Source organism: Orussus abietinus, unplaced genomic scaffold (assembly GCF_000612105.2).
Source record: "Orussus abietinus isolate OABI.00-Male unplaced genomic scaffold, Oabi_2.0 scaffold184, whole genome shotgun sequence".
In the NCBI taxonomy this organism is placed as follows: Eukaryota; Metazoa; Arthropoda; class Insecta; order Hymenoptera; family Orussidae; genus Orussus; species Orussus abietinus.
The window spans coordinates 78406-99832 of record NW_019394346.1 but is presented as its reverse complement, the minus strand read 5'-3'; the positions used below and the strand labels follow the sequence as shown (position 1 = coordinate 99832).

At 46.2% G+C, this 21427-nt stretch overlaps 1 protein-coding gene across 1 annotated transcript in view; it reads left to right on the top strand.

Moving 5' to 3' along the window:
- Window positions 1-21427, top strand: part of LOC105702333 (RNA polymerase II elongation factor ELL) — a gene marked incomplete at its 5' end in the record, with an annotated part of 104771 nt that overhangs the window by 42577 nt on the left and 40767 nt on the right. The window lies entirely within an intron of this gene.

Sequence of the window (21427 nt, the reverse complement as noted above, 5' to 3'; positions counted from 1 at the left end):
CGAGATGTCAATCGTTTCTCTAAGCCTTAATTGATTCCAAAAAAACGGGCTACTTCTTTTCATCGCCACGCGGCACTAATATTAAAACAAAAAAAATGGCGAAATCAGTCCGAGGTGTGACTCTTCCACGTGGATGTTAGCGAGTACTTGTAAAATAAATCCTCAATAGGCCGAGATATCAATCGTTTCTCTGAGCTTTAATTGATTCCAAAGAAACGGGCTACTTCTTTTCATCGCCACGCGGCACTAATATTAATAACAGAAAAAAAATAAAAAAATGGCGAAAACAGTCCGAGGTGTGACTCGACGCGTTCCCTCGCCTTGAACCGCCGCGACGCCGCTCCGCGTGCCGCTAGTCTGACACACATCGGGGCGTCAAAAGGCAACAATGACGAGAACGATCCCGAGCGTCCGCCCTTTCCCCCTAGCTCGGTCCCGACGCCCGGGTCGGGAGGGCGGATTTGGTTTTCCGTCCGCGGAAGGCGACTTCCTCGCGGAAGTGGCGGCGATACCGACGCGGCGCGCTCCGCTCGGTCGGTAAATTAAGGTCAGCACGCGCGATTACGCGCATGACGAGCAGGAGAGCGCTCCGAGCTCGGGCCGGCACGACGGCGCGCAGGAAAGGGAACCCAACCCGAAGGGGTAAACGCGGACCCGATGAAAAAGTGGAACAGTAGGTCGGACGATTTTCCGAGTAACGGTCCGCCATTAAGAAAATATTCCAACCGACCGGCTGACCAACGGCGGACCTCGCGCCGATGCAGGCCGACGATGCCCCGGCGACGTCGGGAACGCCGACGCGCCGCCGCACCGGTGCTTCGGGTGGGACGCAGAAACCGCCTCGGGACCATTCCTTGCGAAAGCCATTCCCATCGCCCGTGAGAATGCTTCTCATTACGCGGCCTGATCCTATCGCGGTAAAAAGACTCTCCAATTAATACCTGGAAATATTCCAAAATAATTGACCCGTGGACGTTACATACGCGTGGACTTGTTACCAGAAAATTACCTAATTCGTTGCCAGCAGGAACCTTTCCAACGATCTACGATTTCCGGATTTCTTGCCGTTGAGTAATATCGTCGCGCATGCAGGAATGAGTAATTCCTCGAATTTATATTCGAGTTGTTTCCAAGCTTTCCGGATTATGAATAATTCTCAGGGATTCCTCGACGTTCCTCGGAGCCTCGTTGACTCCCGGTGGTCCGAATTACGGCGGAGGGTCGAGGTAATTTCCATCGAGCTACCTCGATCGCGGCGAAAGTAATTATTCATTTTCAGTTTTCGCGTTAAGGTGAAGTGAAACACGTCGAGGAACTTGATCGACGTCGATAAAGAAGATTCTTCTAAATGCTTACGTTGCCGACGTTCGTTTTTATATTGACAGCTGGGTCGAATTATATTCGGTATTGCACTAAATGGCATACTCCACCTGTCGTTTTCGTACAATAATTATAATGAAATCGAAGTAAAACTCCAGAAATCCTCTGGATTCATTCTTTCTGGGATCCTAATTGACTGCAGAGAGACCATTTCCAGGTCAATTAACTGTTCCCTCCGAGGCCTCGTGTTCCCATCGTTTTAGCATAGAAGCGCATACAACACTTTTTTTGCCTTTATCCCGTTCAAATGCGAGTTTGTCGATTATCAGAGTGTTCTAAATTGTCGTAAAATTGTCCTGACCCGTTCGATTCTCATATCAGAGCCTTCGATGATTGTATATTGATCGAAATATGAGAGCTCGACGCCATTTTGGTTCTGGCCTGGGCTGAGTTAAAAAATCTTTTTAAAAGATCCAAATTTTGAATGTGTCAGGACAATTCTTAGATGATCAGGAGTGATGTGTCAAAGTTTCGGACAGTTTGGTCTAATACCCTTAAAAAAAAGTGTTGTATTCGAATTGACTGATTTGAAGGGGGTTTCACTTCACCTTAACGGAGGGTCGACGATTAAGGTCGTCAGAGGGGAATTTCCTGCCGGACGACCTCCGGCTCTCCGCTTCCGCCGTCGACGGTTTCGGAGCCGGGCTCGCCCTGGCGGGAGGCCGCCGGTATTCGGGCCGTTCCGTTAACGCCACGTCGCACGTGGTCGCGGCTCGGCGTGCGCGCGCAGGTGCGCCCTCGCGGCCGGAGGCGCGACCCACGCGGCCGACGTCGCCAGAATGCCGGGAATCCCGGACGGCTCGCCCCCGCGTCGGAGGAATTTATCACCCGATGTAGGCGGCCTCCGATTTCCCGACCTAGGGGAAAGTTCCCCCGAATTCGCGAGACCTGGCCGACCTCGGCCCGACCAAATTGGGCAACCCGGTCGACTCCCAGATCTCGGCTACTTTTTCGTATTCCAAATCTTCCCTCTACCTTCGCTTCCCGCGGAGTACTTTCTACGAGATGGCAAAGATGCCGGGGAATTTCTCCGGCAAGGCCGAATAATTACCGATGGCGTACCCTGTTTTTGCGGCGGGAGACGGTGATTGACACTCTACAGGACAGAATACGTTACGAGGAAAGAGAAATGCGACGGTAACCGGAAAATCCGTCCCCGAAGGATCGGTAAGAAGTGCCGGGACGCCGAGGAACCGACGTGCCGTTCTAACGAGGGTTTTCCTGAGATACGGAATTATCGAGACGAAGACGGTTTACGAAACGCTGGGGAAAAGCAACGTTTAAGGTGAAGTGAAACATCCTTCAAATCAGTCGATTCGAATAACCTGAAATATTGGAAATGTCCTGTTGAAATTCAGGATGGTGGGTTCCTATTATCCTCGCCGATGAACTCGCGAAATTTTGTACCCTTGTTACATGACTCTTCACATTCGTGGTCTTCCAAGGGTTTTCCATGTTGCGAAGACAAGTAGCCTANATCATCTAAGAATTGTCCTGACACATTCAAAATTTGGATTTTTCAAAACAATTTTTTAACTCAGCCCAAACCATAACCAAAATGGCGTCGAGCCCTCATATTTCGATCAATATACAATTACCGAAGGCTCTGATATGAGAATCGAAAGGGCCAGGACAATTTTACGACAATTTAGAACACTCTGGTAATCGATAAACTCGCATTTGAACGGGATAAAGGCAAACAAAAGTGTTGTATGCGCTTCTATGCCAAAACGATGGGAATACGAGGTCTCGGATTGAATATTGAATTGACCTGGAAATCACTGATGACGCAGGGGGTCCCTCCGCAGTCAATTAGGGCCCCAAAAGGCATGAATCCAGAGGATTTCTGGAGTTTTACTTCGATTTCTTTATAATTATTGTACGCAAACGACAGGTGGAATATGCCATTTAGTACAATACCCAATATAATTCGACCCAGCTGTTAATATAAAAACGAATGTCAGCAACGTAGGCATTTAGAAAAATCTTCTTTATCGACGTCGATCAAGTTCCTCAACGTGTTTCACTTCACCTTAAGTAAAAAGAAGGGGCGAAATGCGACAAAACGATGGGATTTGTTATCGTTCGTCGTAAAAATCCGGCGAAACGTTCGCGGCTTCTGCGCGGCCCGAATGGCGTCATTAATGTTGACTTAACGCATTCGGTGCGGATGCCGGCCTGAGTAGATTCGCATTTGTTACGATGAGCACGCTCATGATGGCGCCGATTGGACGCAGGAAATCGGGCTGGCAGGCTGCGCCGCTCCTCGCGGCCGCGTCTCCGCGTCGACTCGCGCCTTCTCCTCGAATTGCGTGGATTTATAGAGCCGTTTCGCGTGCTGCCGGCACTTTTTCGCGGAGTCAAGGTCATCGCCTTAGGCCATTACGGTGGCAATAAGGTTGGAGCGGGACCGCGGTTCTTATCTCCCTTTCCGAAACAACGACCGGGAGTCGCGCCACCGCGGGCAAAGTCCGCTCTTATCGAGGACTTCTTTCGGCCGTTATCGTTCCTCGCGGCCGATAAGACAGGTCACGCGTGGAGACTCCGAGAGCTGAAATTCCCTGAGAAAGGTGGGCCGATCGGCCTAAAATCCCCTCACTCTTTAAACGGAGAAACGGGCCGCGAGCCAACGCCCGCGCCCCGTCTGGGTCCTTGAACCGAGGCGAGTTCCACTTAGAATTACCGCACTTTTCCAAGTGTTTGAAAATTTCCCTTAAACGGTGGCACCGAAACAAAACGTTAGACCCTAGGTAACGATACCAAAAAAGACTAAAATACCTATACTTCGGGTCACTTGAAAAAATTCTGCCACTTTTGCGCGTGAATTTTCAAGTAACTCTCCAAGCAGAACACGGAAACGTTGGTCGATAACGTAATCATCGTTATTAACGTAACCTTTCCTCAACTGGAACCCAGATTGCTGATATCGTTTTCGAAGAATTCCGACTTTTTCGACGGAAAGATTACCGGAGAACTTTTAGACCGACCGGGAGCAGTCTCCATTTTTTTATTAATTGTACTTGCAGCGGAACTATCATTCTTGTCGCGTTAATATTTAAGACAAAGTTCTGATACCGTGGATTAAATACATGGCGAGAGTGAGGGCCTCGTTCTACATTTCTTAACGCGGAACGGTAGAACCCGGATGGCATGGTCGGGTCGCGAAGGTTAGGTTCGACCGGCTGTGGTGCTCGCACCTCTTATCATATATTTTAATCCGTTTACGGGGTTACGTCACGCATTTAATGCAGACGTAAGTGTTCGAGGTTGGCTCCGGTCTCCCCGCCTGTCTTGATACGAAGGTGCGTAAAGCTGGCACCCCCACCTTTACAAGATTCAAATTTCTTTGTCTTAATATTTTGTGCTTTTTATGTGCTACATTCGGAAATTTTGTACTAGCTCGGTTTTTGGAAAAAAATTCAATTTTTCTGTGGGGGTGCTGGGTACTAATAAAGCTAGCACCCCCACCATTAAAAAATGTGACCTATCCGCGACCAAGACGTGCGCGTTCAGAAGGACATCGCCGAGCGCATGCGCGAGCGCAAGGGCCGCGCAGGTTTACGAGTCGTGGTGTACGGTTGCGAAATTAATTCGTGCCGCTTCAAGGTGTGGGGGCGAAAGAATGTCTTTCCGTTAAATGCCTCATAGTCGCTTCCTTGTTCACCGACATGAATTTTGTTCCAACTTTGCGGACTAGGGGAATTTCTTATTACGATAAATATTCCATGAAATAATTAAAATCACTTATCTTCGTGATATAGTAATATTTTAGTTTTAATGGAGGGGGTGCTAACTTTATTAGTACCCAGCACCCCCACAGAAAAATTGAATTTTTTTCCAAAAACCGAGCTAGCACAAAATTTCCGAATGTAGCACATAAAGAGCACAAAATTTCATTGTCTTAACATTTTGTGCTCTTTATGTGCTATAATATTTTTACCTCCGGGGTTGGCCGAAAGGGGCTCACGGAGTCCAAGGAGGGTTTTTTCGGTTTCCTAAATCCAGGATGGAAACGCGTCGGACTTGCAGTCGGGCGCTGTGCGGAAGTCGTTCACCCGGTCGGCATGCCTAGGCGTCCATTGGCCCTTTCCCCTCGGGCGCCCGAGCGGAATGGGCCAACCGCGAGGCCGGACAGCGTAACGGCGTCGCTCGGTGTAAACAACCTAAACCACCGATGCCACGCTCGATGTAGGTTAGGCGTAACCTGAACCTACTTCTCTCTTAATATATCCGTTTCTCTTCCCTCGGCTTCTCCTCGTTCCTCCGTATTTCATTTTTCCGTCTAACCGCCTCTGGACCGCGTTAACCCACTATTTTTCATCGGATCGAGAAATCTAACCGCTGACGAGTCCTACGTTAATGCCATTACTCGTCCCCTTACAATCGTTAACGTGATTATTTACTCTTCCTTCGGTTTACGGCTGAGAGTGTTAACGAAACGCGTGTAGGATAAATTGTCCTATTTAAAGACATTTAACGTCAAATTGTATTTCTTTAGTAGAGGAAAGAAGGGAAAACTGAAAATCTAACGTCGGCTCTTTTGTCGTTAAAACATTCTCACGGTTAAAAATACTGGGAGTTTAATTTATTTAACTTAAATAGTAATGGTTCTTTTAAATGGAAATCTTAAAAGCAAGCGCGCTAGCTGCCGTTTTCTCAAATCCCAGGGTATCCATCGTGGAAAGTCACGCGTCATCGAAACTATCATCGCACGATCGGCGAACCTCTAAATTTACGTCACGATTTCACATCGCCTTTAACGGCGTTACCGCGACTAGTCGAATGCGCCCGGTATACCTTACGTGCCGTGTGGCAGTCTCCTTGTGCCCCGGGACACCCGGTATAGAGGCCGTCTTATTATTAGTATGTACTTATGTATCGCATGGAAGATTTCGTAGCGTCTTATGTGCGCGCGTACATATGTGCGTGCTCGATGTCTCGTCGCCGTCCTTCTCCCGTTCCTCCGCTCGACGAGGCTACTCTCTACAAGCACGCGTCCATCCATGTACAAGGAGAGCCAACGAGTCGTGCGTCAGCGGGTCCTCTGCCGCTCGGGTTCCACCAAGGCCTCCGGGTTATTTTTACCAACGAGATACAGAAATTACATCCGTTTCTATAAATATTAAACGGACTAAAGTCCGAAGAACTCATTCCGAGACCAACGACATTGCTTACGCGCATTATTTCGGAGAACGAATAACCTAAACGCCGAGATCGCGAATGTGGAACTCCGCCGTCCCTCGTCCCAAGTGGAACAGCTGACTTTGACGGCTCGGCCGTATCCCCGGCACGGCGCATATGCATGCCAGTCCCGCGCGCGAGAAAGGCTCGCGATCCTCGGGTGTCGCGGCCGCCGCCTCTGATTGGCCGAGCGCGACCACGTGACCCTGCCTCGCGGGTATAAAAGCGGAGCGCGCCCAGCTCGAGACAGCCACTCTCCGCTTGGCTCCGGAGCTGGCCGCAGCATTTGCCTTTAGCCCCCTCGGCTGCGAGTCGTGGCTCGCTGCCGGCGATATCTCGGGTGAGATGGGCAGAGTAAGAGAGGAACGGAGGGGAATGGAGGAGAGGTACGGAAAGAAAGCGAGAGCGAGAGCGAAAGAGAAACCTGCGAAAGAGCACGGGGACAGGTGAGAATTCGGACGATGCTCGTGCCCGATAAGGGGGTGCCAGGGGAAGGCCGCGCACGTGCGCTAATCCCGAGGCCGGAAAAGCCGCGCATCTCTCGATTGCGGTAGGTCGGGAGAGACCGTAGCCAACGGAAGCGCATTGACCCAGGTCGGGGAAGATCCTGAATCCTGCGAATGGCCTCAACGAGAGAAAATGGTCGATCGCCCTCGCGGGGCATTCCGTTGGATCGGGCCCCACGGTCTAACGGAAATACAAGAAGAGAGAGAGGAGGCGAGGAAGAGGCGACCGTGGGTCGGCACTCCGTCGAGCTCGTTAATCGGGACGAGACGGGGATGAACCGAAGGCGCAACGAGAGGGGTCCGCGTCCCCGGTGACAGCGGAAAGAGAGAGAAAGGGACGCGATGGAGAACGACTACTTTGCCACTGACCGCGAATCGGGCCGGGTCGCGGCGCCATGTTGGAGGAGAGGGAAGGTTGGCACGATAAGAAGCGAGGTGGAAATTAGGCGCGACCTAGACACCGGGACGCACCGTCGCTAAATATACCCACGGCGGACCCGAATACCCGAGAGGCTGCGCACGCGGATCCGGGGGAGACGCTCGGCCGATTGAAGCGACGCCAGCGGACGGTCGACTTATAAAAGGACGCTTGTGCAACCGGACCTAACAGCACCGTCACCTAGAGCGAGAAGCGCGGCCGAGTGCCGGGTTCTCGCGGGACGAGAGAAACGTCGATGCGCCGCCGAAAATCGCTTATTAAAATTTCCTATCGCGTCTCCAGAAAGAGGGAAGGAGATTACGCGGTCCTTGGATAACGCCACGACAACGTGACGTCCATAAGGTTTTGAAAACCGGGAACCAAGACGAAGGTTATCGCGTTCGGCCGAAATCACTAAATACCCCGCTGTCCCGTAAACGTCTCATCCACCTCGGCACCCTGGCTTCAATGAAATGCAATAACCCGGCAATTAGTGGTAGGCTGCAAACGCTTACGCGAATTAACGGAATTAACCGTTTTAAACGGATCAACGGAGCCAACGCTCGCTCTCCGCCGTTTAGTTTTACGCGTAGCTTCGTATAGCGTTCGTGGTGTTACGGATTAACCCGGAACGAATTTCGATCGAACGATTGTCACTTCCTCGTCCAGGGAGATCGTTAGCACGATTGACCGTGATATTGCGAGGAGGTGCGGCCCTGGGTGGAGGCGCGAGGGGCAATGCCAGCCGCAGCGGGGAAATCGGATCGGGCCTGATTACTTCCGATATAACGCGAGGCCTTCTGGGAACGCCTTGAAAACGGAAATTCACTTTCGATCCGGTTGTCTCCCTTTCTCGAGCGCCGCCTTCCCCTCTGGGCCCCTCGTCCCGCGGTGCAGACTCGACGCGTTTATAGGATACGCCTCGGAAAGATACGGGAGAGCATAAAATCTGCTCAAGCATGTAGATCGTAGAGCGTGTACGTGAATGAACCAGATACGCCACGCTTGTGTGGGTTTGTTCGCGAAGAGCGAATATGGCGAGTCGCGTCGGCGAGCGAGGGAGAGGACGTTTAAGGTGAAGTGAAACCCCCTTCAAATCAGTCGATTCGAATGTAACACTTTTTCTTTAAGGGTATTAGACAAAACTGTCCGAAACTTTGACACGTCACTCCTGATCATCTAAGAATTGTCCTGACGCATTCAAAATTTGGACTTTTAAAAGACATTTTTTAACTCAGCCCAAACCTGAACCAAAATGGCGTCGAGCCATTTCGTTCAGTATACAATTCGATCAATATTTCGATCAATATACAATTATCGAAGGCTCTGATATTTCGTTCAATATACAATTCGATCCATATTTCGATCAATATACAATTATCGAAGGGTCTGATATGAGAATCGAAAGGGTCAGGACAATTTTACGAGAATTTAGAACACTCTGGTAATCGATAAACTCGCATTTGAACGGAATAACGGCAAAAAAAGTGTTGTTTGCGCTTCTATGCCAAAACGATGGGAATACGAGGTCTCGGAGTGAAAATTGAATTGACCTGGAAATCACAGATGGCGCAGGGGGTCCCTCTGCAGCCAATTAGGGCCCCAGAAAGCACGAATCCAGAGGATTTCTGGAGTTTTACTTCGATTTCTTTATATTTATTGTATGAAAACGACAGGTGGAGTATGCCATTTGGTACAATACCCAATATAATTCGACACAGCTGTCAATATAAAAACGAACATCGGCAACGTAGGCATTTAGAAAAATCTTCTTTATCGACGTCGATCAAGTTCCTCGACGTGTTTCACTTCACCTTAACAATTCGATCGGAAGCTCGGGAACAACGGGAGACGTAACACCTCGAAATAATGTTATTGGCGAGACCGGATCGAACTCGTTGCTTGTTTTCCAATCGGCCACTTCCGCCTCCTCCTGACGTCGAGGCGCGTCTTACGCAACGAGCGCCGCGACGACAGGAAAGCCCGTTTGATTGGAGGGTTTATCTCTCAGGTGGAAGATATCCAAAACGACGCATAGCTCGAGGCAGAGGAATGAGACGATCCTCTTAAACCGATCATAACGTATTCGCTTCGTTTCTCGGGTGAAATCATACCACGTGGACGCGAAGTCCATAAGGAAGGACCTTACCCTCATAAATGTCATTTTTTTAAAAATATGTCTATTAACATTTTGCAATGTTTTTATGAACTATGAAATTTCACGGGGCCTCTGCGTTTACATAGTAAAATTTCAAACGATTCGGTATATCCGGCGCGGAGAAATGTTTCATACATGATTGGAACCCTGAGAGTTTCGTGACACCTTAATTTTCATCGCATGATCATCGGAAATTGTCATTGGTTGCTTTTTCTACTGCGAGATGTCGCGTTTTACAATTTTTTAAAAATTCCACAGCATCGTGGCTTTTTATCGGTTCGTCCCGTTGGAAGGTCATCGGGCGGAGATCGCCGCTCGATTAGTCGAATCAAAATCCTTCGTCGGTTTTTCAATTCCGGGACAAAACTCCGGTGGAGGTGGAATATTCGTTTGCCCGTGCACGCTTCGCCGGTTTTATTTGGTATTTCGTTTCGCTGATTGATCGTCCGGGTCCGCCGGCCGGAAATGATGGATTACGTAAAATTCGGCTCCACGTTAGATGGACTCAAGATTTACGTTCGGGGAACCGGCGCTTCTTCGGAGGAAGAATTGTTGCTTCTTCGGAGGAAGAATTGTCGCTTCTTCGGAGGAAGAATTGTCGCTTCTTCGAATGAAGAACCGTAGCTTTTTCGGATGAAGAACCGTCGCTTCTTCGGATAGAAAACCGTTGCTTCTTCGGATGAAGAACCGTCGCTTCTTTGGATGAAGAATCGTCGCTTCTTCGGATGAAGAATTGTCGCTTCTTCGGATGGAGAACCATCGCTTCTTCGGATAGAAAACCGTCGCTTTTTCGAATAGAAAACCGTCGCTTCTCCGGACGAAGAACCGTCGCTTCTTCGGATGAAGAATCGTCGCTTCTTCGGATGAAGAATCGTCGCTTCTTCGGATGAAGAATCGTCGCTTCTTCGGATAGAAAACCGTCGCTTCTCCAGACGAAGAACCGTCGCTTCTTCGGAAGGAGAACCGTCGCTTCTTCGGATGAAGAACCATCGCTTCTTCGGATAGAAAACCGTCGCTTCTCCGGACGAAGAACCGTCGCTTTTTCGGATGAAGAACCGTCGCGTCGAGGAAAGACGTATCTTACGCAACGAGCCTAACGACGGTCGCCTCGTCATAACGATCTGGGAAGTCCGGATGATTGGTGGGGTTTTTTCTCCCCCCTCTGGGTAGAGGATACCAGGAAATGACGGGGCTACAACTGTAGCGTAACCGACAATTTTCCGAGGATCTCTCCCTCGCTTTTGAATTTTCGCACGTTCCTCCTCGCGAGTCCACGGCGGACACTTATCAGTCTGAGCCGATAAGGCCTCCGGAAAAAGAAAAATCCACAGAGTCGTTACGTAAACCAGCCAGAAACGCGGCGGTCGGCGGGCTCGAATATCGATTTCATAATCAAAGAGGAAAGTCGGTGATACTCCGTCCTTAAGGTGAAGTGAAACCCCCCTCAAATCGGTCGATTCGAATGCAACACATTTTTTTAAGGGTATTGGACCAAATTGTTCGAAACTTTGACACATTACTCGTGATAGTCAAAGAATTGTCCTGACACCTTCAAAATTTGAATTTTTCAAACAAATCTTTTAACTTAGCCCAAACCAGAACCAAAATGGCGTCGAGCTCTCATATTTCGATCAATATACAATTATCTTAGGCTCTGATATGAGAATCGAAAGGGTCAGGACAATTTTACGACAATTTAGAACACTCTGGTAATCGATAAACTCGCATTTGAACGGGATAAAGGCAAAAAAAGTGTCTTATGCGCTTCTATGCTAAAACGACGGGAATACGAGGCCTCGAAGGGAAAATTTCATAGACCTGAATGGTCCCTCTGCAGTCAATTAGGGCCTCAGAAAGCATGAATCCAGAGGACTTCTGGAGTTTCACTTCAATTTCTTTATAATTATTGTACGAAAACGACAGGTGGAATATGCCATTTGGTACAATACACAATATAATTCGACCCAGCTGTCAGTATAAAAACGAACGTCAGCAACGTAGGTATTTAGAAAAATCTTCTTTATCGACGTCGATCAAGTTCCTCGGCGTGTTTCACGTCACCTTAAGGTCCTGGAATAAGGGGCGCCCAATTGAGCCGCTCGGGGCTGTTGTTTATTTATCTACTTAGGAGGTCTCCGTCATCCCTTTGATCGCGGGTCCCGTACACGTGGCCGTCCGCTTTTAGCGGTTTCGGATCATCGGTACGAGAATATCGGCCGTCCGGGCGAACCTTGGCTTCGCCGAAAACGGGCGTCGCGATCTCGCGGAAACTGACGCACGAGGACCCACGTGTCGCGGAAACGCGGCTCTGCCTATGACAAGACGACCTAGGTGGCTTCTACTATTGGCAGGGAAACGGCCCGACACCCTGAGACGGATCGCCTCCGAAGTTGGCGGCGCGGCTCTCTGCCCGGGAAATGGCCTTTTGTCACGTCCCTAAAGCTACTTGACCTGAGAAGTTATTAGAATTTATATAAGTGTGTTTATGCCAGTTAGGAAGGACAAGTTCACGTACATGAAGAGGGGGTAGTTTTTGGGTTCAAGGGGTGGAGCAATAAATTCTGTCACGGTGCAGGATTTTATTGCTTGACCCGAGAAGTAATTTTAGTTTTTAAAGATGTATTTATGCCAGTTAAGAGGGACAGGCAGTTCACATACATAAAGAGGGGGTAGTTTTTGGGTTCAAGGGGTGGAGCAATAAATTCTGTCACGGTGCAGGATTTTATTGCTTGACCCGAGAAGTAATTTTAGTTTTTAAAGATGTATTTATGCCAGTTAAGAAAGACAGGCAGTTCACGTATATATGGAGGGGGTAGTTTTTGGACTCAAGGGGTGGAGCAGTGAAATCGTGAATTGAGCAATAAATAGGCAATACATGTTTCCTACATTTTGCACCAATTATTTTTTTAATTTCACACAAATTGTCAGGTGGCGCTGTTAGCTTAACGTTAAAGCTGGCATAGCCACTGATTTTTTGAAAACGGCTGGGGCAATAAAATTCAAATTGGTGTAATAAATAAGCAATAAAAAATGAATAAATTTTGGTGTATGATTTATGCGGTTATGTTGACCGGGCGCTGCTAGCTTTAGGGACGTCCTTTTGTCGCCGAACGTAACGGAAGCGGAATGTTTCTCGACATTACGCTTCGCCTGGCAAACACACCGACGCGACACACCGCACGGCCGAAGGACGAGCGTTCTTATACACTCTCGCGAAGGCTTCTACAAACACTCGATGCAAAAACAAGATTCATACGCGTCTCTATCAGCGGGCCGGATAGCGCGCAATCGCTATCTGATCGACCTCTCCGAGTATCGATCGGTTCAGGAATTTATCGCCTGCCAGGTTGAGCCTTGAAACAATTTTCCGAAACCTCGAGACGAAGAATGGGAAACGTGCTTTACCGAATTCAGGTAAATCGCGAATAAATGCCGCCTTTCCCTGCCTTCTCGAAGGGTGGACCAGCGGATGATGTCTGTGTGAACCTGGAATCCACTTTGAGGTACAAACAAAATTAACAGGTTTTTTGGAATGTTTCTGTGATGTAGACGCTTGTGCCCCCTCTTTTTTTTTTACAAAAACCAGAGCTATTAAAAAAAAATAAACAAATTCCGAAAATAACCATTTTAACGTTTTCGAGGTTTGGGGAGGCTCTGAATTTTCCTAACATCAAAGAACCCATTAGAGTGGAAAAATCCAAATTTCCACGATTTCGAAATGTGTTTATCTTTTCATCAGCTCGGGTTTTTGCAAAAAATATGCCACAAACAAAACTCAACATGACACAAACGCCTATACCACGGAAACGTTCCAATGAGTCTGTTGATTTTGTTTGGGTCTCAAACTGGGTTCCAGGTTCACACAGCCGCGGATGATCTATGTTCAGGTGAAAATTAATTTTCTTGATTAATAACGCGGAGGCGTTCTCGCGGTAATTGAGTCCGGACGATGGCGGAAACACGGCTGCCAAGAATGGCCGAAGCGGTGACGGGAACAGCTGCGGGGGTAGTTTTTTATCCACCGAGGACGTAAGAGACGGATAAGCCTCTATCTCCTCGTTCCTCCCTCTCTGCAGTCGGAAGCGAGACAACTTTCCGTCGCCGCGAGATTCTCCCTCGAGTTTTCTGCCCGTGGAATAAAAATAAAACTGGCACGGACGGTCTTGGCTCGGTAGAGACGCTTTTCAACTCGGAGACTCCGAGAGGCAGAGAGAGAGATAGCGCGAGATCATGCCTCGACGAAAACGAGTTCTCGGGATACTTAGAGGCGGACGCTTTTGGATTTTCTGGAAAATGCTGTAAAACCTGGAAAATTGGAGCGCTGGCGGTATTTTATTAATATAAGCGCGAGGTCGAGTACCTGGCCAGTGTTTGTCGAAATACCCTCCGGAAGTTTTGCAATCTTTGATATACCCAGTCTGCGCTATCGATGATGGCGATGATAGCGTCTTTTAACGAACGTCAAAACAAAGCTTTATCCTTGACAATCGTCAATGGTGTAATATTCTGTAAATGCTGTAAAACCTGGAAAATTGGAGCGCTGGCGGTATTTTATTAATATAAGCGCGAGGTCGAGTACCTGGCCAGTGTTTGTCGAAATACCCTCCGGAAGTTTTGCAATCTTTGATATACCCAGTCTGCGCTATCGATGATGCCGATGATAGCGTCTTTTAACGAACTCATTCAAACGAACGTCAAAACAAAGCTTCACCCTTGGCAATCATCAATGGTGTAAAATTCTGTAAATGCTGTAAAACCTGGAAAATTGAAGCGCTGGCGGTATTTTATTAATATAAACGCGAGGTCGAGTACCTGGCCAGTATTTGTCGAAATACCCTCCGGAAGTTTTGCAATCTTTGATATACCCAGTCTGCGCTATCGATGATGGCGATGATACCGTCCTTTAACGAACGCGTTCAAACGAACGTCAAAACAAAGCTTGACAATCGTCAATGGTGTAAAATGCTGTAATTGCTGTAAAACCCCGAAAATTGGAGCGCTGGCGGTATTTTATTAATATAAACGCGAGGTCGAGTACCTAGCCAGTGTTTGTCGAAATACCCTCCGGAAGTTTTGCAATCTTTGATATACCCAGTCTGCGCCATCGCTGATAGCGATGATAGCGTCTTTTAACGAACGCGTTCAAACAAACGTCAAAACAAAGCTTTACCCTTGACAATCGTCAATGGTCGCTGTTTACTTTGTGCCACTGGATAGCGGCGTCGCTAAAAGAACGCTCCTGGAAAACGCGTTGCCTTTGGCGATCTTCTATTGAAGTTCGACGGCTCCTGGGTATTGGCCAATAGATGACAGTGTCTTCAAAGCGAACGTTTCTGAATAAAGTATTTCCCTTGACAACCATTAACGACTATTCCCCGCGGTCGGAGATCGATGACTGCGTCTACAAGGAACGTCTCTAAACAAAGTATCGCTCTTGACAGTCATTAAGTACAATTCCCCCGCGATCGACCGATCGATGATTGCCTCTGATGAGCGCCTCTGGAAAATGTATTAACCGTGACAATTATTGACAGCAATTCTTGCGATCGGTTCATCGGTATACAGCATCTCTTCCCCAGTTCACCGCGGAATTTACTGTCACGTTACGGTTTAGTGATGCCTACAATCGTCAAACGCAGTTAACTGGGGAAGAAGGGTCGTTAAGAAGAGTATCGGTACAATTATTTACAGTCATTTGTCGCGATCAATTGCTCGGTGACGGCACGTTTTAAGATTTGCAGTCATTTGTCGCGATCAGCTGTTCGATGACAGCACGTTTTAACCCTTTTAGTGCCGGAGGCCGATATATCGGCCCACACCTTGTAGCGCTTTACTATTCGCTTTGCGAGAGATCTCTACCTCAAAATAAATTTATAATACGTTATAAATAGTCTAATTTCATTACGAGAGAATTAAAATAACGATACAACAATACCTATAACAACCTATAACCTACCTATAACAACCTATAACCTATAACAATTACTTGTTTCGGATGAGATAATCCGTCCGGCGCCTACCATGTGCCTTGGAGTTATTTTTTATGTTTCTTGTGCAACATTACTTATTTTGTTAAAAAATATATTGGAAATTTAAAGTATATACTTTGCAATAAGCGGTTTATATAAATGTATGATAAAAAGATGACTTTTCCTATGTGCAATTACGTTTTGAAACAGAGAACTCAATTTTCCTTTTCTTTTGATCCCATATACTTTGGTATTTATGTCATTTTCAATGAATATAGAAAAATTAGCGTCACTGTTTTATTCCCTATTTTGTCCTTAATACCCTGCTTTTTGAATTATGTAAATATTGCTTTTCGTATGGTTTTTATGAGCCTTTTTCCAAATCCTAGTAAAATCGTAAAATTCGGCCGGTTATCTTCGCATAAGCACCTCTTTTTCGCCCGGCACTAAAAGGGTTAAGGACTCATCGAATGGACTTCTGGAGGTAGTGTTTCGATACCGACGCACAGTGATCAATTGATCGTTAATGACGTGAAGTCGCCTCCGTAAGTACACGCTTTTCAAAAACTATTGACAGCTACTTCTGCCGATCGTCCGATCGATGACAGCATGTATCGAAAATCCGACTAATGGATCCCTTATGGCAACGTCTTGACAATGACGCACGGTGATTAGATGATCGTCGGTGGCGACGCGAGGTCGTCTCCATAAATGTAAGCCTTTTACAGACTTTTGACAGCTACTCCTGACGATCAGCTGATCGACGATGACGCTTCCTACGATCTCAGAAGTCGGAGGAAACGACGCGACGGCTCAATCCAGAGAAGAGCGAGTCGCGCGACTCGTAAACACCTTGGCTTATCGGCCCCTTCGACATAAAAGACGATGCCTCGGCAGCTCCTTAATGGATTTCGACGAGCTATCGATCTTTCGCCACTCGGGAGTTCCACTCGTACTTTGAAACTGGCTATCGATCGATCGATCTCGCGGCGAGAGTTATATCTCCCTAGTCTCGCGAAAAGAGGACGTCCTCGCAGGAGAGGAGCAGCTTGATCTGGCGGTAGTTTGACATCTCGTTGTTGCGACTAGAGTCACGCCGAATCCTTTACCCACGACCGCAAAATCGATCGTAATCGATCAATTCTCGATTTCCTATATTGATGATATAAGAAATTCTCAAATGGACCTTAACATGAAACGTCTTACCTGGGTTTGAAAATGACGTTTTATCGTTTGAGTTTACCGACGTTTCATGTCGGCGTGACATTACGGTACGTTAGCGATTACTGGGTTATTGGATTGTTTAATAGAATTTGTTACTTCCTATTCCCGATAGTATACACTAGCATGTAAGTGAAACCACACACTGGGTTCAGAAACAAATCGACGCAGAGAATATCGGTGTCACATAAACATAAACGTAGGATTTAGATAGCGAAAGAACCAAGGGTTCTTTTGTATATAGCCGACAACGACTTGTGGAGTCTGTGACCCTAACTTGCGTTGCTAGTCTCCTGGAGAAGTTCATACCGACAGATGGTCCTTCCTCGTGAAATTAAATTAAAGAAATCAAATCAACTTTAATATTGAGTAATTCATTCTCCCATTTCCATCATGGGTGAATCGATTATCACAGGAAAGGGTTTTCCTCAATATCGAACATTAAATCAAGGACCATTAAAGAGATTGAAATCACGCAAATGGTGTCTGCCCAGAAATGAGAGAAATCATTTATTTCTCAAATTTCGTTCAATTAAATCAAACTATCACTGTGAAGAACTGGTGTCGGTACTCCAGATATTCACGTAACACACGTTTAGACAGTTCCCCGGATTAATTTAGAAAAATTAAATGAGGAATAAACTCACTCGACAAAAGATAAATTCCAAATGTTTAATGATCGGCCAATGTCGATGACGTTATCCCATTGGTAGAACGGCAATTTAACTGCGATCGGTAATGACTGAAAACGTCGAAGTAGAGTAATGGGGGGAATCGATGGAGATCTAATTGGGGTTATTGAATATGCCTCGGTAGCGTGCAACGTTAAATAAACGTCGTTAAGAAAATTAGGCGGGGGGAGGCAATCGGACCTCGTCAGTGTCTCAAATAGACCGCGGCTCAATAGACGAAGTATTATGCAAAGGTCATACCGATCCACCCAAAAAGGCGATGGACCGATCGAAACTTCGCAAATACGAGGCGCGTCTCGTCTTCGACGACATCGCTACCCGAAGATACGTAACTTGCGAGGCCGTTCGAAATTGAATTGCAAAACGGAGCGTAAGCCCGTCGCGACGCGCTGAATCCTTTTAACCCTGCCAGGTCAGAGCTCTTCTATTTTTTATCCCTCGCTTCCTCTCTTAGAGAGAATCCCATGTATCAGCGTACGAGCTTAAGGTGACGTGACACACGTAGAGGAACTAGATCTCCGTCGATAACGAAGATTTTTCTAAATACCTACGTTGCTCACGTTTGTTTTTACTTTGACAGCTGCGTCGAATTATATTCGGTATTGCACTAAATGGCATACTCCACCTGTCGTTTTCGTACAATAATTATTAAGAAATCGAAGTAAAACTCCAGAAATCCTCTGGATTCATGCTTTCTCGGGCCTTAATTGACTGCAGACGGACCGTTTCCAGGTCAATTCAATTTTCCCTCCGAGGCCTCGTGTCCCCATCGTTTTAGCATAGAAGCGCATAAGACACTTTTTTTGCCTGTATCCCGTTCAAATGCGAGTTTACCGATTACCAGAGTGTTCTAAATTGTCGCACAATTGTCTTGACACCTTTGTTTCTCATATTAGTCTTCAATAATTGTACATTGATCGAAATATGAGAGCTCGACGCCATTTTGGTTCTGGTCTGGGCTAAGTTAAACAATTCGTTTGAAACATCCAAATTTTGAATGTGTCAGGACAATTTTCTTAGATGATCACGAGTCATATGTTAAAGTTTCGGACTGTTTGGTCCAATACCCTTAAAATAAAAGTGTTGTGTTCGATTCGACTGATTTGAGGGGGGTTTCACTTCTCCTTAACGCCTCGTTCGGAATGCTGCATCTCGATATTCATTAAGTGGATTCCTTCGCTTTTGATAAAGATTCGATAAATCGATCTTGGTTACATCTCCAGATTGAAATGCAAAATTCCGAATTAAATTTCCCCATACTTATTTTGGGTACTTTTTTGCTAGGTCGTAGAATAAATGACAAAACCTTCGTTGAAATTCTATGTTATATCGGAAATAACCTTAAAATAATCCTGCTCGCCAGAAGAGTGCAACATTTGAAAATGAAAATCGTGCCAATCACAGACTAACATATATTATTAAGGGTAACGCAAAGAAATAGTAGTTAAAGCATGATTTTTAAAATTCTTGTCATTACCGAGATACGGTCGTAGTCTCTTTTCATTACGTTAAACGGTATACATGTGATTATCGAATGCTCCACATTGATTTTTAAGTATTCCGATTTTTTTCAAGTACGTATTTATCAGGTAGAAATTTTCATCTCAACGGAGTGAAAGGGTAGACATTAACGGAGCCTCTTTTTCACTAAGTTTATCGTGGTTAATGTTTAAGAGCTGCATGCGGATGACCTTATTCGAATACCCGGAAGAAAGCTCACCACCCGACACCTCCGATTACAGAGGAATCCTCTCATTCCGTCTCGCTTTTTACGTCCCCCGAACAACCTCGTGACCCGGGAATCTTGGCGACACTTTTACCGAGCCTTTCCCGTAGCTTGACCCCCCGCGGAGACGGACCCCAGGGGACCCGGAAGGATTCCAGATTTAATTGATGCCCTCTCTCGAATTATTGCATTTTGTCAGAAATATTAAGAGGAAAACATAAAAAGAAACCAACGGTTACCTTACCTTCCCAATATTTCCAGATGGCTTAAGGTGAAGTGAAACCCCCTTCAAATTGGTCGATTCGAATACCACACTTTTTTTTAAGGGTATTAGACCAAACTGTCCGAAACTTTGACACGTCACTCCTGATCATCTAAGAATTGTCCTGACACATTCAAAATTTGGATTTTTGGACGAAAATTGTTTAACTTAGCCTACTTCGATCAATATACAATTATCGAAGGCTCTGATATGAGAGACGAAAGGGTCAGGCCAATTTTATGACAATTTACAACACTCTGGTAATCGATAAACTCGTACTTGAACGGGATAAAGGCAAAAAACGTGTTGTATGCGCTTGTATGCTAAAACGATGGGAATACGAGGTCTCCGAGTGAAAATTGAATTGACCTGGAAATCACAGATGGCGCAGGGGGTCCCTCTGCAGTCATTTGGGGCCCCAGAAAGCACGAATCCAGAGGATTTCTGGAGTTTTACTTCGATTTCTTGATATTTATTGTACGAAAACGACAAGTGGAGTATGCCATTTGGTACAATACCCAATATAATTCGACACAGCTGTCAATATAAAAACAAACATCGGCAACGTAGGCATATAGAAAAATCTTCTTTATCGACGTCGATCAAGTTCCTCGACGTGTTTCACTTCCCCTTAAGAGTCTGAAATTAATTTATACAAATCCCTCGTTTTCAACCCAGATCATACAACTGTGGTAACTTTTTTTTTTTTTCTCTTAAATACATATCTTTTAATTATTCTTTCAAGTCCGATTATTCAATGTGGAAATATCCGCTCATTCGCCATTTCGTATCGCGATATATGATCGCGACGGGGCCTTGTTTGCCCTGCGCGTATATATTTGCATAAGATTTTCTTATCGCTCTTGGTAGGTGGTAAGTTAACAACACTAAGGCGCGGGTTTGTTGTTAATACCGTTGTACCGAACTGGTGTCACTCGAGTTACGATGTCATTCGATGCTGATAATGTAATCGCTCAACGAGTCTAAGTAGCACAAAGTATAGCGGGTGCTTCCCCTCGTAGTAGCAACCAGCAACGGTCAACTCGGCGTTAGGCAAACCGTGAATCGAATTCGGCTTCGCATTCTGGTTTTTTTCGGTGCCGGCCTCGTTAGCTCGCTCATAAAACGTCCTATCTCTCATCCTAGTTACATACATAACTTCCTACTTCCTTGCGATAACGTCTCCGCTTCGTCGTGCCGAGGTTTATCATAAACTTGCCGGGTCTTCTGGAGTTCCTCTAGGTCATATTTCATTTACAGGGACGTTTATCCTGGGTCCGGTAAACATGTAATTTCTGTTTCTTTTCCGTTTTTTTTCCTTTTTTTCATATCTGTTCCTACGATGCTTAACGTCGGAATTGATTTAATTTGAACTACGACTTACAGGACCCCAATGTACAATCACCTGTACTTTTATTTGATTTTCCGTCGAGAAAGAACCTAACCTATTCTGACCCCGCGAAGAAGTTGGTTATAATTGAAAGATGCTTTTAAATCTCGAGGCAATTCCTAGTTACCGATGTATCAATTCCTACGATGCTTAACGTCGGAATTAATTTAATTTCAACTACGACTTACAGGACCCCGATGTACAAAAACCTGTACTTTTATTTGATTTTCCGTCGAGAAAGAACCTAATCTATTCTGACCCCGTGAAGAAGTTGGTTATAATTGAAAGACGCTTTAAAATCTCGAGGCAATTCCTACTTACCGATGACGTTAACGATCAAATGAGCGGGGAATTGGAGATAAAATGCTACACACTTTATTACCCATCTCATAAAAAATGCATTATATGTTTACACGTTACATTTTACAAGAATACGAATATCCACCATCGTGACGGAAAAAGACTTGCAAAAATGTCGACTAGGTAGTACAATCCAGTACCGTGACTTTTTCCCCGAGACTAAA